Source organism: Chiloscyllium punctatum, chromosome 6, assembly GCF_047496795.1.
Source record: "Chiloscyllium punctatum isolate Juve2018m chromosome 6, sChiPun1.3, whole genome shotgun sequence".
Taxonomy (NCBI): Eukaryota; Metazoa; Chordata; class Chondrichthyes; order Orectolobiformes; family Hemiscylliidae; genus Chiloscyllium; species Chiloscyllium punctatum.
The window spans coordinates 91,193,022-91,211,351 of record NC_092744.1 but is presented as its reverse complement, the minus strand read 5'-3'; positions in this window follow the sequence as shown (position 1 = coordinate 91,211,351).

Below are 18,330 nucleotides of genomic sequence, written 5' to 3'. Positions count from 1 at the left end.
ATGAGAAAAGCGGTATTCGTTCATTACTTCAATCTAGGTTATCCCATTCATTCAAAATTTCGGCATTTACACCTTCATTTTAGGAATCAAACTGAATTGATTCTTTCATAAAAACTAAGTACACTTTTCATTTCAAAGACGAGAGCTTCTCTCATTCATTCGATGTATCCAACCTCACTGATTCATTCAAAGAATCAAACTGCGTTCATCGATTCAATGAAGCAAACTGCACTCAATCATTCAATGAGAAAAGCGGTATTCGTTCATTACTTCAATCTAGGTTATCCCATTCATTCAATGTTTCGGCAATTACGCCTTCATTTTAGGAATCAAACTGCATTCATTCTTTCATACAAACTAAGTACACTTTTCATTTCAAAGACGAGAGCTTGTCTCATTCATTCGATGTATCCAATCTCACTGATTCATTGAAAGAATCAAACGGCGTTCAATCATTCAATGAATCAAACTGCTCTCAGTCTTTCAATGAAAATGGTGATTTTCATTCAATCATTGAAATCCAGCTTATCACATTCATTCACAGTTTAATCCTCAACTCCTTCGGTCAATGAAACAAACAGCATTTAACATTCAGTGAAACGAAATATACGTTTCAAATCAAAGAAACCTTGTTCCATTCATTAAATTTCTCGAGCTTAACTGATTCTTTCAAAGAAACAAACTGCGTTCATTCATTCAAAGAAGCAAATTGCACGCAATCATTCAAAGAACAAACGGTATTCATTCATTGAATCCAGCTTATCCCATTCATTAAATGTCTCACCTTAAACGCCGGCATTCAATGAACCAAAGTGCATTCATTCATCCAATGTGTCGAGTTGAAATGATTCTTCCCGAGATTAAAATTGCGTTCGTGCATTCAGTGAATCAAACTGCACTCAATCATTCCATGAACCTTATAGTTCTATTTCATTCAATTGATCGAGTTTATCACATTCATTCAAAATCTCGACCTTAACGCCTTCGTTCAATGAAACAAACTGCATGCATTCATTCAAAGAAACAGAGTATAAGTTTCAATTCAAAGAGTAGATCTTGTCTCATTCATTTAGTGCCTCGACCTTAACTGATTCATTCAAAGAATCAAAACTGCCTTCATTCATTCATTCAAAGAAGCAAATTAGACGTTTCAATTCAAAGTGTAGAGCTTGTCTCATTCATTCAATGTCTCGACCTTAACTGCGTTCATCCATTCAATAAAGACAACTGCACTCAATCATTCAATGAGATAAGCGGTATTCGTTCATTAATTCAATCTAGCTTATCCCATACATTCAATGTCTCGGCATTTACGCCTTCATTTTCGGAATCAAACTGCATTCATTCTTTCATACAAACTAAGTACACGTTTCATTTCAAAGACGAGAGCTTGTCCCATTCATTCGATGTATCCAACCTCACTGATTCATTCAAAGAATCAAACTGCATCAATCATTCAAAGAATCAAACTGCTCTCAGTCTTTCAATGAAAATAGTGATATACAATCAATCATTGAAATCCAGCTTATGGCATTCATTCACAGTTTAATCCTAAACGCCTTTGTTCAATGAAACAAACAGCATTCAAACATTCAATGAAATGAAAATGTACGTTTTAAATCAAAGAGTATACCTTGCCTCGTTTATTCAATGTCTGGAGCTTTACTGATTTATTCAAAGAATCAAACTGCATGCATTCATTCAATGAAACAGAGTATATGTTTCAATTCAAAGAAAAGATCTTGTCTAATTCATTTAGAGCCTCGAGCTTAAATGATTCATTCAAAGAATCAAAACTGCCTTCATTCATTCATTCAAAGAAGCAAATTAGACGTTTCCATTCAAAGTGTAGAGCTTGTCTCATTCATTCAATGTCTCGACCTTAACTGATTCATTCAAAGAATCAAACTGCGTTCATCTATTCAATGAAGCAAACTGCACTCAATCTTTCAATGAGAAAAGCGGTATTCGTTCATTACTTCAATCTAGGTTATCCCATTCATTCAATGTTACGGCATTTACGCCTTCATTTTAGGAATCAAACTGAATTCATTCTTTCATACAAACTAAGTACACTTTTCATTTCAAAGACGAGAGCTTGTCTCATTCATTCGATGGATCCAATCTCACTGATTCATTGAAATAATCAAACTGCTTTCAATCATTCAATGAATCAAACTGCTCTCAGTCTTTCAATGGAAATAGTGATATACAATCAATCACTGAAATCCAGCTTATGGCATTCATTCACAGTTTAATCCTAAACGCCTTTGTTCAATGAAACAAAGAGCATTCAAACATTCAATGAAATGAAAATGTACGTTATAAATCAAAGAGTATACCTTGCCTCGTTTATTCAATGTCTGGAGCTTTACTGATTTATTCAAAGAATCAAACTGCATGCATTCATTCAATGAAACAGAGTATATGTTTCAATTCAAAGAAAAGATCTTGTCTAATTCATTTAGAGCCTCGAGCTTAAATGATTCATTCAAAGAATCAAAACTGCCTTCATTCATTCATTCAATGAAGCAAATTAGACGTTTCCATTCAAAGTGTAGAGCTTGTCTCATTCATTCAATGTCTCGACCTTAACTGATTCATTCAAAGAATCAAATTGCGTTCATCTATTCAATGAAGCAAACTGCACTCAATCATTCAATGAGAAAAGCGGTATTCGTTCATTACTTCAATCTAGGTTATCCCATTCATTCAATGTTACGGCATTACGCCTTCATTTTAGGAATCAAACTGAATTCATTCTTTCATACAAACTAAGTACACTTTTCATTTCAAAGACGAGAGCTTGTCTCATTCATTCGATGGATCCAATCTCACTGATTCATTGAAATAATCAAACTGCTTTCAATCATTCAATGAATCAAACTGCTCTCAGTCTTTCAATGAAAATAGTCATTTTCATTCAATCATTGAAATCCAGCTTATCACATTCATTCACAGTTTAATCCTCAACTCCTTTGGTCAATGAAACAAACAGCATTTAACATTCAGTGAAACGAAATATACGTTTCAAATCAAATAAACCTTGTCTCATTCATTAAATTTCTCGAGCTTAACTGATTCTTTCAAAGAAACAAACTGCGTTCATTCATTCAAAGAAGCAAATTGCACGCAATCATTCAATGAAACAAACGGTATTCATTCATTGAATCCAGCTTATCCCATTCATTAAATGTCTCACCTTAAACGCCGGCATTCAATGAACCAAAGTGCATTCATTCATCCAATGTGTCGAGTTGAAATGATTCTTCCCGAGATTAAAATTGCGTTCGTGCATTCAGTGAATCAAACTGCACTCAATCATTCCATGAACCTTATAGTTCTATTTCATTCAATTGATCGAGTTTATCCCATTCATTCAAAATCTCGACCTTAACGCCTTCGTTCAATGAAACAAACTGCATGCATTCATTCAAAGAAACAGAGTATAAGTTTCAATTCAAAGAGTAGATCTTGTCTCATTCATTTAGTGCCTCGAGCTTAACTGATTCATTCAAAGAATCAAAACTGCCTTCATTCATTCATTCAAAGAAGCAAATTAGACGTTTCAATTCAAAGTGTAGAGCTTGTCTCATTCATTCAATGTCTCGACCTTAACTGCATTCATCCATTCAATAAAGACAACTGCACTCAATCATTCAATGAGATAAGCGGTATTCGTTCATTAATTCAATCTAGCTTATCCCATACATTCAATGTCTCGGCATTTACGCCTTCATTTTCGGAATCAAACTGCATTCATTCTTTCATACAAACTAAGTAGACGTTTCATTTCAAAGACGAGAGCTTGTCTCATTCATTCGATGTATCCAACCTCACTGATTCATTGAAAGAATCAAACTGCATCAATCATTCAAAGAATCAAACTGCTCTCAGTCTTTCAATGGAAATAGTGATATACAATCAATCACTGAAATCCAGCTTATGGCATTCATTCACAGTTTAATCCTAAACGCCTTTGTTCAATGAAACAAACAGCATTCAAACATTCAATGAAATGAAAATGTACGTTATAAATCAAAGAGTATACCTTGCCTCGTTTATTCAATGTCTGGAGCTTTACTGATTTATTCAAAGAATCAAACTGCATGCATTCATTCAATAAAACAGAGTATATGTTTCAATTCAAAGAAAAGATCTTGTCTAATTCATTTAGAGCCTCGAGCTTAAATGATTCATTCAAAGAATCAAAACTGCCTTCATTCATTCATTCAAAGAAGCAAATTAGACGTTTCCATTCAAAGTGTAGAGCTTGTCTCATTCATTCAATGTCTCGACCTTAACTGATTCATTCAAAGAATCAAATTGCGTTCATCTATTCAATGAAGCAAACTGCACTCAATCATTCAATGAGAAAAGCGGTATTCGTTCATTACTTCAATCTAGGTTATCCCATTCATTCAATGTTACGGCATTACGCCTTCATTTTAGGAATCAAACTGAATTCATTCTTTCATACAAACTAAGTACACTTTTCATTTCAAAGACGAGAGCTTGTCTCATTCATTCGATGGATCCAATCTCACTGATTCATTGAAATAATCAAACTGCTTTCAATCATTCAATGAATCAAACTGCTCTCAGTCTTTCAATGAAAATAGTCATTTTCATTCAATCATTGAAATCCAGCTTATCACATTCATTCACAGTTTAATCCTCAACTCCTTTGGTCAATGAAACAAACAGCATTTAACATTCAGTGAAACGAAATATACGTTTCAAATCAAATAAACCTTGTCTCATTCATTAAATTTCTCGAGCTTAACTGATTCTTTCAAAGAAACAAACTGCGTTCATTCATTCAAAGAAGCAAATTAGACGTTTCAATTCAAAGTGGAGAGCTTGTCTCATTCATTCAATGTCTCGACCTTAACTGATTCTTTCAAAGAAACAAACTGCGTTCATTCATTCAAAGAAGCAAATTGCACGCAATCATTCAATGAAACAAACGGTGTTCATTCATTGAATCCAGCTTATCCCATTCATTAAATGTCTCACCTTAAACGCCGGCATTCAATGAACCAAAGTGCATTCATTCATCCAATGTGTCGAGTTGAAATGATTCTTCCCGAGATTAAAATTGCGTTCGTGCATTCAGTGAATCAAACTGCACTCAATCATTCCATGACCCTTATAGTTCTATTTCATTCAATTGATCGAGTTTATCCCATTCATCCAAAATCTCGACTTTAACGCCTTCGTTCAATGAAACAAACTGCATGCATTCATTCAAAGAAACAGAGTATAAGTTTCAATTCAAAGAGTAGATCTTGTCTCATTCATTTAGTGCCTCGAGCTTAACTGATTCATTCAAAGAATCAAAACTGCCTTCATTCATTCATTCAAAGAAGCAAATTAGACGTTTCAATTCAAAGTGAAGAGCTTGTCTCATTCATTCAATGTCTCGACCTTAACTGCGTTCATCCATTCAATAAAGACAACTGCACTCAATCATTCAATGAGATAAGCGGTATTCGTTCATTAATTCAATCTAGCTTATCCCATATATTCAATGTCTCGGCATTTACGCCTTCATTTTCGGAATCAAACTGCATTCATTCTTTCATACAAACTAAGTAGACGTTTCATTTCAAAGACGAGAGCTTGTCTCATTCAATCGATGTATCCAACCTCACTGATTCATTGAAAGAATCAAACTGCATCAATCATTCAAAGAATCAAACTGCTCTCAGTCTTTCAATGAAAATAGTGATATACAATCAATCATTGAAATCCAGCTTATGGCATTCATTCACAGTTTAATCCTAAACGCCTTTGTTCAATGAAACAAACAGCATTCAAACATTCAATGAAATGAAAATGTACGTTTTAAATCAAAGAGTATACCTTGCCTCGTTTATTCAATGTCTGGAGCTTTACTGATTTATTCAAAGAATCAAACTGCATGCATTCATTCAATGAAACAGAGTATATGTTTCAATTCAAAGAAAAGATCTTGTCTAATTCATTTAGAGCCTCGAGCTTAAATGATTCATTCAAGGAATCAAAACTGCCTTCATTCATTCATTCAAAGAAGCAAATTAGACGTTTCCATTCAAAGTGTAGAGCTTGTCTCATTCATTCAATGTCTCGACCTTAACTGATTCATTCAAAGAATCAAATTGCGTTCATCTATTCAATGAAGCAAACTGCACTCAATCTTTCAATGAGAAAAGCGGTATTCGTTCATTACTTCAATCTAGGTTATCCCATTCATTCAAAATTTCGGCATTTACACCTTCATTTTAGGAATCAAACTGAATTCATTCTTTCATAAAAACTAAGAACACTTTTCATTTCAAAGACGAGAGCTTGTCTCATTCATTCGATGTATCCAACCTCACTGATTCATTCAAAGAATCAAACTGCGTTCAGCTATTCAATGAAGCAAACTGCACTCAATCATTCAATGAAAATAGTCATTTTCATTCAATCATTGAAATCCAGCTTATCACATTCTTTCACAGTTTAATCCTCAACTCCTTTGGTCAATGAAACAAACAGCATTTAACATTCAGTGAAACGAAATATACGTTTCAAATCAAATAAACCTTGTCTCATTCATTAAATTTCTCGAGCTTAACTGATTCTTTCAAAGAAACAAACTGCGTTCATTCATTCAAAGAAGCAAATTGCACGCAATCATTCAATGAAACAAACGGTATTCATTCATTGAATCCAGCTTATCCCATTCATTAAATGTCTCACCTTAAACGCCGGCATTCAATGAACCAAAGTGCATTCATTCATCCAATGTGTCGAGTTGAAATGATTCTTCCCGAGATTAAAATTGCGTTCGTGCATTCAGTGAATCAAACTGCACTCAATCATTCCATGAACCTTATAGTTCTATTTCATTCAATTGATCGAGTTTATCCCATTCATTCAAAATCTCGACCTTAACGCCTTCGTTCAATGAAACAAACTGCATGCATTCATTCAAAGAAACAGAGTATAAGTTTCAATTCAAAGAGTAGATCTTGTCTCATTCATTTAGTGCCTCGAGCTTAACTGATTCATTCAAAGAATCAAAACTGCCTTCATTCATTCATTCAAAGAAGCAAATTAGACGTTTCAATTCAAAGTGTAGAGCTTGTCTCATTCATTCAATGTCTCGACCTTAACTGCATTCATCCATTCAATAAAGACAACTGCACTCAATCATTCAATGAGATAAGCGGTATTCGTTCATTAATTCAATCTAGCTTATCCCATACATTCAATGTCTCGGCATTTACGCCTTCATTTTCGGAATCAAACTGCATTCATTCTTTCATACAAACTAAGTAGACGTTTCATTTCAAAGACGAGAGCTTGTCTCATTCATTCGATGGATCCAATCTCACTGATTCATTGAAATAATCAAACTGCATCAATCATTCAAAGAATCAAACTGCTCTCAGTCTTTCAATGGAAATAGTGATATACAATCAATCACTGAAATCCAGCTTATGGCATTCATTCACAGTTTAATCCTAAACGCCTTTGTTCAATGAAACAAACAGCATTCAAACATTCAATGAAATGAAAATGTACGTTATAAATCAAAGAGTATACCTTGCCTCGTTTATTCAATGTCTGGAGCTTTACTGATTTATTCAAAGAATCAAACTGCATGCATTCATTCAATAAAACAGAGTATATGTTTCAATTCAAAGAAAAGATCTTGTCTAATTCATTTAGAGCCTCGAGCTTAAATGATTCATTCAAAGAATCAAAACTGCCTTCATTCATTCATTCAAAGAAGCAAATTAGACGTTTCCATTCAAAGTGTAGAGCTTGTCTCATTCATTCAATGTCTCGACCTTAACTGATTCATTCAAAGAATCAAATTGCGTTCATCTATTCAATGAAGCAAACTGCACTCAATCATTCAATGAGAAAAGCGGTATTCGTTCATTACTTCAATCTAGGTTATCCCATTCATTCAATGTTACGGCATTACGCCTTCATTTTAGGAATCAAACTGAATTCATTCTTTCATACAAACTAAGTACACTTTTCATTTCAAAGACGAGAGCTTGTCTCATTCATTCGATGGATCCAATCTCACTGATTCATTGAAATAATCAAACTGCTTTCAATCATTCAATGAATCAAACTGCTCTCAGTCTTTCAATGAAAATAGTGATATACATTCAATCATTGAAATCCAGCTTATCGCATTCATTCACAGTTTAATCCTAAATGCCTTTGTTCAATGAAACAAACAGCATTCAAACATTCAATGAAATGAAAATGTACGTTTTAAATCAAAGAGTATACCTTGCCTCGTTTATTCAATGTCTGGAGCTTTACTGATTTATTCAAAGAATCAAACTGCATGCATTCATTCAATGAAACAGATTTTATGTTTCAATTCAAAGAAAAGATCTTGTCTAATTCATTTAGAGCCTCGAGCTTAAATGATTCATTCAAAGAATCAAAACTGCCTTCATTCATTCATTCAAAGAAGCAAATTAGACGTTTCCATTCAAAGTGTAGAGCTTGTCTCATTCATTCAATGTCTCGACCTTAACTGATTCATTCAAAGAATCAAATTGCGTTCATCTATTCAATGAAGCAAACTGCACTCAATCATTCAATGAGAAAAGCGGTATTCGTTCATTACTTCAATCTAGGTTATCCCATTCATTCAATGTTACGGCATTACGCCTTCATTTTAGGAATCAAACTGAATTCATTCTTTCATACAAACTAAGTACACTTTTCATTTCAAAGACGAGAGCTTGTCTCATTCATTCGATGGATCCAATCTCACTGATTCATTGAAATAATCAAACTGCTTTCAATCATTCAATGAATCAAACTGCTCTCAGTCTTTCAATGAAAATAGTGATATACATTCAATCATTGAAATCCAGCTTATCGCATTCATTCACAGTTTAATCCTAAATGCCTTTGTTCAATGAAACAAACAGCATTCAAACATTCAATGAAATGAAAATGTACGTTTTAAATCAAAGAGTATACCTTGCCTCGTTTATTCAATGTCTGGAGCTTTACTGATTTATTCAAAGAATCAAACTGCATGCATTCATTCAATGAAACAGATTTTATGTTTCAATTCAAAGAAAAGATCTTGTCTAATTCATTTAGAGCCTCGAGCTTAAATGATTCATTCAAAGAATCAAAACTGCCTTCATTCATTCATTCAAAGAAGCAAATTAGACGTTTCAATTCAAAGTGTAGAGCTTGTCTCATTCATTCAATGTCTCGACCTTAACTGATTCATTCAAAGAATCAAACTGCGTTCATCTATTCAATGAAGCAAACTGCACTCAATCTTTCAATGAGAAAAGCGGTATTCGTTCATTAATTCAATCTAGCTTATCCCATACATTCAATGTCTCGGCATTTACGCCTTAATTTTAGGAATCAAACTGCATTCATTCTTTCATACAAACTAAGTACACGTTTCATTTCAAAGACGAGAGCTTGTCTCATTCATTCGATATATCCAACCTCACTGATTCATTGAAAGAATCAAACTGCATCAATCATTCAATGAATCAAACTGCTCTCAGTCTTTCAATGAAAATAGTGATATACATTCAATCATTGAAATCCAGCTTATCGCATTCATTCACAGTTTAATCCTAAATGCCTTTGTTCAATGAAACAAACAGCATTCAAACATTCAATGAAATGAAAATGTACGTTTTAAATCAAAGAGTATACCTTGCCTCGTTTATTCAATGTCTGGAGCTTTACTGATTTATTCAAAGAATCAAACTGCATGCATTCATTCAATGAAACAGATTTTATGTTTCAATTCAAAGAAAAGATCTTGTCTAATTCATTTAGAGCCTCGAGCTTAAATGATTCATTCAAAGAATCAAAACTGCCTTCATTCATTCATTCAAAGAAGCAAATTAGACGTTTCAATTCAAAGTGTAGAGCTTGTCTCATTCATTCAATGTCTCGACCTTAACTGATTCATTCAAAGAATCAAACTGCGTTCATCTATTCAATGAAGCAAACTGCACTCAATCTTTCAATGAGAAAAGCGGTATTCGTTCATTAATTCAATCTAGCTTATCCCATACATTCAATGTCTCGGCATTTACGCCTTAATTTTAGGAATCAAACTGCATTCATTCTTTCATACAAACTAAGTACACGTTTCATTTCAAAGACGAGAGCTTGTCTCATTCATTCGATATATCCAACCTCACTGATTCATTGAAAGAATCAAACTGCATCAATCATTCAATGAATCAAACTGCTCTCAGTCTTTCAATGAAAATAGTGATATACATTCGATCATTGAAATCCATCTTATCTCATTCATTCACAGTTTAATCCTAAACGCCTTCGTTCAATGAAACAAACAGCATTCAAACATTCAATGAAATGAAAATGTACGTTTTAAATCAAAGAGTATACCTTGCCTCGTTTATTCAATGTCTGGAGCTTTACTGATTTATTCAAAGAAACAAACTGCATGCATTCATTCAATGAAACAGAGTATATGTTTCAATTCAAAGAAATAATCTTTTCGAATTCATTTAGAGCCTCGAGCTTAAATGATTCATTCAAAGAATCAAAACTGCCTTCATTCATTCATTCAAAGAAGCAAATTAGACGTTTCCATTCAAAGTGTAGAGCTTGTCTCATTCATTCAATGTCTCGACCTTAACTGATTCATTCAAAGAATCAAACTGCGTTCATCTATTCAATGAAGCAAACTGCACTCAATCTTTCAATGAGAAAAGCGGTATTCGTTCATTACTTCAATCTAGGTTATCCCATTCATTCAATGTTTCGGCATTTACGCCTTCATTTTGGTAATCAATCTGAATTCATTCTTTCATACAAACTAAGTACACTTTTCATTTCAAAGACGAGAGCTTGTCTCATTCATTCGATGGATCCAATCTCACTGATTCATTGAAATAATCAAACTGCGTTCAATCATTCAAAGAATCAAAGTGCTCTCAGTCTTTCAATGAAAATAGTGATTTTCATTCAATCATTGAAATCCAGCTTATCGCATTCATTCACAGCTTAATCCTCAACGCCTTCGTTCAATGAAACAAACAGCATTCAAACATTCAATGAAATGAAAATATACGTTTTAAATCAAAGAGTATACCTTGCCTCGTTTATTCAATGTCTGGAGCTTTACTGATTCATTCAAAGAATCAAACTGCATGCATTCATTCAACGAAACAGAGGATAACTTTCAATTCAAAGAGTAGATCTTGTCTCATTCATTTAGGGCCTCGAGCTTAAATGATTAATTCAATGAATTAAAACTGCCTTCATTCATTCATTCAAAGAAGCAAATTAGACGTTTCAATTCAAAGTGGAGAGCTTGTCTCATTCATTCAATGTCTCGACCTTAACTGATTCATTCAAAGAATCAAACTGCGTTCATCCATTCAATGAAGCAAACTGCACTCAATCATTCAATGAGAAAAGCGGTATTCGTTCATTACTTCAATCTAGGTTATCCCATTCATTCAAAATTTCGGCATTTACACCTTCATTTTAGGAATCAAACTGAATTGATTCTTTCATAAAAACTAAGTACACTTTTCATTTCAAAGACGAGAGCTTCTCTCATTCATTCGATGTATCCAACCTCACTGATTCATTCAAAGAATCAAACTGCGTTCATCGATTCAATGAAGCAAACTGCACTCAATCATTCAATGAGAAAAGCGGTATTCGTTCATTACTTCAATCTAGGTTATCCCATTCATTCAATGTTTCGGCAATTACGCCTTCATTTTAGGAATCAAACTGCATTCATTCTTTCATACAAACTAAGTACACTTTTCATTTCAAAGACGAGAGCTTGTCTCATTCATTCGATGTATCCAATCTCACTGATTCATTGAAAGAATCAAACGGCGTTCAATCATTCAATGAATCAAACTGCTCTCAGTCTTTCAATGAAAATGGTGATTTTCATTCAATCATTGAAATCCAGCTTATCACATTCATTCACAGTTTAATCCTCAACTCCTTCGGTCAATGAAACAAACAGCATTTAACATTCAGTGAAACGAAATATACGTTTCAAATCAAAGAAACCTTGTTCCATTCATTAAATTTCTCGAGCTTAACTGATTCTTTCAAAGAAACAAACTGCGTTCATTCATTCAAAGAAGCAAATTGCACGCAATCATTCAAAGAACAAACGGTATTCATTCATTGAATCCAGCTTATCCCATTCATTAAATGTCTCACCTTAAACGCCGGCATTCAATGAACCAAAGTGCATTCATTCATCCAATGTGTCGAGTTGAAATGATTCTTCCCGAGATTAAAATTGCGTTCGTGCATTCAGTGAATCAAACTGCACTCAATCATTCCATGAACCTTATAGTTCTATTTCATTCAATTGATCGAGTTTATCACATTCATTCAAAATCTCGACCTTAACGCCTTCGTTCAATGAAACAAACTGCATGCATTCATTCAAAGAAACAGAGTATAAGTTTCAATTCAAAGAGTAGATCTTGTCTCATTCATTTAGTGCCTCGACCTTAACTGATTCATTCAAAGAATCAAAACTGCCTTCATTCATTCATTCAAAGAAGCAAATTAGACGTTTCAATTCAAAGTGTAGAGCTTGTCTCATTCATTCAATGTCTCGACCTTAACTGCGTTCATCCATTCAATAAAGACAACTGCACTCAATCATTCAATGAGATAAGCGGTATTCGTTCATTAATTCAATCTAGCTTATCCCATACATTCAATGTCTCGGCATTTACGCCTTCATTTTCGGAATCAAACTGCATTCATTCTTTCATACAAACTAAGTACACGTTTCATTTCAAAGACGAGAGCTTGTCCCATTCATTCGATGTATCCAACCTCACTGATTCATTCAAAGAATCAAACTGCATCAATCATTCAAAGAATCAAACTGCTCTCAGTCTTTCAATGAAAATAGTGATATACAATCAATCATTGAAATCCAGCTTATGGCATTCATTCACAGTTTAATCCTAAACGCCTTTGTTCAATGAAACAAACAGCATTCAAACATTCAATGAAATGAAAATGTACGTTTTAAATCAAAGAGTATACCTTGCCTCGTTTATTCAATGTCTGGAGCTTTACTGATTTATTCAAAGAATCAAACTGCATGCATTCATTCAATGAAACAGAGTATATGTTTCAATTCAAAGAAAAGATCTTGTCTAATTCATTTAGAGCCTCGAGCTTAAATGATTCATTCAAAGAATCAAAACTGCCTTCATTCATTCATTCAAAGAAGCAAATTAGACGTTTCCATTCAAAGTGTAGAGCTTGTCTCATTCATTCAATGTCTCGACCTTAACTGATTCATTCAAAGAATCAAACTGCGTTCATCTATTCAATGAAGCAAACTGCACTCAATCTTTCAATGAGAAAAGCGGTATTCGTTCATTACTTCAATCTAGGTTATCCCATTCATTCAATGTTACGGCATTTACGCCTTCATTTTAGGAATCAAACTGAATTCATTCTTTCATACAAACTAAGTACACTTTTCATTTCAAAGACGAGAGCTTGTCTCATTCATTCGATGGATCCAATCTCACTGATTCATTGAAATAATCAAACTGCTTTCAATCATTCAATGAATCAAACTGCTCTCAGTCTTTCAATGGAAATAGTGATATACAATCAATCACTGAAATCCAGCTTATGGCATTCATTCACAGTTTAATCCTAAACGCCTTTGTTCAATGAAACAAAGAGCATTCAAACATTCAATGAAATGAAAATGTACGTTATAAATCAAAGAGTATACCTTGCCTCGTTTATTCAATGTCTGGAGCTTTACTGATTTATTCAAAGAATCAAACTGCATGCATTCATTCAATGAAACAGAGTATATGTTTCAATTCAAAGAAAAGATCTTGTCTAATTCATTTAGAGCCTCGAGCTTAAATGATTCATTCAAAGAATCAAAACTGCCTTCATTCATTCATTCAATGAAGCAAATTAGACGTTTCCATTCAAAGTGTAGAGCTTGTCTCATTCATTCAATGTCTCGACCTTAACTGATTCATTCAAAGAATCAAATTGCGTTCATCTATTCAATGAAGCAAACTGCACTCAATCATTCAATGAGAAAAGCGGTATTCGTTCATTACTTCAATCTAGGTTATCCCATTCATTCAATGTTACGGCATTACGCCTTCATTTTAGGAATCAAACTGAATTCATTCTTTCATACAAACTAAGTACACTTTTCATTTCAAAGACGAGAGCTTGTCTCATTCATTCGATGGATCCAATCTCACTGATTCATTGAAATAATCAAACTGCTTTCAATCATTCAATGAATCAAACTGCTCTCAGTCTTTCAATGAAAATAGTCATTTTCATTCAATCATTGAAATCCAGCTTATCACATTCATTCACAGTTTAATCCTCAACTCCTTTGGTCAATGAAACAAACAGCATTTAACATTCAGTGAAACGAAATATACGTTTCAAATCAAATAAACCTTGTCTCATTCATTAAATTTCTCGAGCTTAACTGATTCTTTCAAAGAAACAAACTGCGTTCATTCATTCAAAGAAGCAAATTGCACGCAATCATTCAATGAAACAAACGGTATTCATTCATTGAATCCAGCTTATCCCATTCATTAAATGTCTCACCTTAAACGCCGGCATTCAATGAACCAAAGTGCATTCATTCATCCAATGTGTCGAGTTGAAATGATTCTTCCCGAGATTAAAATTGCGTTCGTGCATTCAGTGAATCAAACTGCACTCAATCATTCCATGAACCTTATAGTTCTATTTCATTCAATTGATCGAGTTTATCCCATTCATTCAAAATCTCGACCTTAACGCCTTCGTTCAATGAAACAAACTGCATGCATTCATTCAAAGAAACAGAGTATAAGTTTCAATTCAAAGAGTAGATCTTGTCTCATTCATTTAGTGCCTCGAGCTTAACTGATTCATTCAAAGAATCAAAACTGCCTTCATTCATTCATTCAAAGAAGCAAATTAGACGTTTCAATTCAAAGTGTAGAGCTTGTCTCATTCATTCAATGTCTCGACCTTAACTGCATTCATCCATTCAATAAAGACAACTGCACTCAATCATTCAATGAGATAAGCGGTATTCGTTCATTAATTCAATCTAGCTTATCCCATACATTCAATGTCTCGGCATTTACGCCTTCATTTTCGGAATCAAACTGCATTCATTCTTTCATACAAACTAAGTAGACGTTTCATTTCAAAGACGAGAGCTTGTCTCATTCATTCGATGTATCCAACCTCACTGATTCATTGAAAGAATCAAACTGCATCAATCATTCAAAGAATCAAACTGCTCTCAGTCTTTCAATGGAAATAGTGATATACAATCAATCACTGAAATCCAGCTTATGGCATTCATTCACAGTTTAATCCTAAACGCCTTTGTTCAATGAAACAAACAGCATTCAAACATTCAATGAAATGAAAATGTACGTTATAAATCAAAGAGTATACCTTGCCTCGTTTATTCAATGTCTGGAGCTTTACTGATTTATTCAAAGAATCAAACTGCATGCATTCATTCAATAAAACAGAGTATATGTTTCAATTCAAAGAAAAGATCTTGTCTAATTCATTTAGAGCCTCGAGCTTAAATGATTCATTCAAAGAATCAAAACTGCCTTCATTCATTCATTCAAAGAAGCAAATTAGACGTTTCCATTCAAAGTGTAGAGCTTGTCTCATTCATTCAATGTCTCGACCTTAACTGATTCATTCAAAGAATCAAATTGCGTTCATCTATTCAATGAAGCAAACTGCACTCAATCATTCAATGAGAAAAGCGGTATTCGTTCATTACTTCAATCTAGGTTATCCCATTCATTCAATGTTACGGCATTACGCCTTCATTTTAGGAATCAAACTGAATTCATTCTTTCATACAAACTAAGTACACTTTTCATTTCAAAGACGAGAGCTTGTCTCATTCATTCGATGGATCCAATCTCACTGATTCATTGAAATAATCAAACTGCTTTCAATCATTCAATGAATCAAACTGCTCTCAGTCTTTCAATGAAAATAGTCATTTTCATTCAATCATTGAAATCCAGCTTATCACATTCATTCACAGTTTAATCCTCAACTCCTTTGGTCAATGAAACAAACAGCATTTAACATTCAGTGAAACGAAATATACGTTTCAAATCAAATAAACCTTGTCTCATTCATTAAATTTCTCGAGCTTAACTGATTCTTTCAAAGAAACAAACTGCGTTCATTCATTCAAAGAAGCAAATTGCACGCAATCATTCAATGAAACAAACGGTATTCATTCATTGAATCCAGCTTATCCCATTCATTAAATGTCTCACCTTAAACGCCGGCATTCAATGAACCAAAGTGCATTCATTCATCCAATGTGTCGAGTTGAAATGATTCTTCCCGAGATTAAAATTGCGTTCGTGCATTCAGTGAATCAAACTGCACTCAATCATTCCATGAACCTTATAGTTCTATTTCATTCAATTGATCGAGTTTATCCCATTCATTCAAAATCTCGACCTTAACGCCTTCGTTCAATGAAACAAACTGCATGCATTCATTCAAAGAAACAGAGTATAAGTTTCAATTCAAAGAGAAGATCTTGTCTCATTCATTTAGTGCCTCGAGCTTAACTGATTCATTCAAAGAATCAAAACTGCCTTCATTCATTCATTCAAAGAAGCAAATTAGACGTTTCAATTCAAAGTGTAGAGCTTGTCTCATTCATTCAATGTCTCGACCTTAACTGCGTTCATCCATTCAATAAAGACAACTGCACTCAATCATTCAATGAGATAAGCGGTATTCGTTCATTAATTCAATCTAGCTTATCCCATACATTCAATGTCTCGGCATTTACGCCTTCATTTTCGGAATCAAACTGCATTCATTCTTTCATACAAACTAAGTACACGTTTCATTTCAAAGACGAGAGCTTGTCTCATTCATTGGATGTATCCAACCTCACTGATTCATTGAAAGAATCAAACTGCATCAATCATTCAAAGAATCAAACTGCTCTCAGTCTTTCAATGAAAATAGTGATATACAATCAATCATTGAAATCCAGCTTATGGCATTCATTCACAGTTTAATCCGAAACGCCTTTGTTCAATGAAACAAACAGCATTCAAACATTCAATGAAATGAAAATGTACGTTTTAAATCAAAGAGTATACCTTGCCTCGTTTATTCAATGTCTGGAGCTTTACTGATTTATTCAAAGAATCAAACTGCATGCATTCATTCAATGAAACAGAGTATATGTTTCAATTCAAAGAAAAGATCTTGTCTAATTCATTTAGAGCCTCGAGCTTAAATGATTCATTCAAGGAATCAAAACTGCCTTCATTCATTCATTCAAAGAAGCAATTTAGACGTTTCCATTCAAAGTGTAGAGCTTGTCTCATTCATTCAATGTCTCGACCTTAACTGATTCATTCAAAGAATCAAATTGCGTTCATCTATTCAATGAAGCAAACTGCACTCAATCTTTCAATGAGAAAAGCGGTATTCGTTCATTACTTCAATCTAGGTTATCCCATTCATTCAAAATTTCGGCAATTACGCCTTCATTTTAGGAATCAAACTGCATTCATTCTTTCATACAAACTAAGTACACATTTCATTTCAAAGACGAGAGCTTGTCTCATTCATTCGATGTATCCAATCTCACTGATTCATTGAAAGAATCAAACGGCGTTCAATCATTCAATGAATCAAACTGCTCTCAGTCTTTCAATGAAAATAGTCATTTTCATTCAATCATTGAAATCCAGCTTATCACATTCATTCACAGTTTAATCCTCAACTCCTTCGGTCAATGAAACAAACAGCATTTAATATTCAGTGAAACGAAATATACGTTTCAAATCAAAGAAACCTTGTTCCATTCATTAAATTTCTCGAGCTTAACTGATTCTTTCAAAGAAACAAACTGCGTTCATTCATTCAAAGAAGCAAATTGCACGCAATCATTCAATGAAACAAACGGTATTCATTCATTGAATCCAGCTTGTCCCATTCATTAAATGTCTCACCTTAAACGCCGAAATTCAATGAACCAAAGTGCATTCATTCATCCAATGTGTCGAGTTGAAATGATTCTTCCCGAGATTAAAATTGCGTTCGTGCATTCAGTGAATCAAACTGCACTCAATCATTCCATGAACCTTATAGTTCTATTTCATTCAATTGATCGAGTTTATCCCATTCATTCAAAATCTCGACCTTAACGCCTTCGTTCAATGAAACAAACTGCATGCATTCATTCAAAGAAACAGAGTATAAGTTTCAATTCAAAGAGTAGAT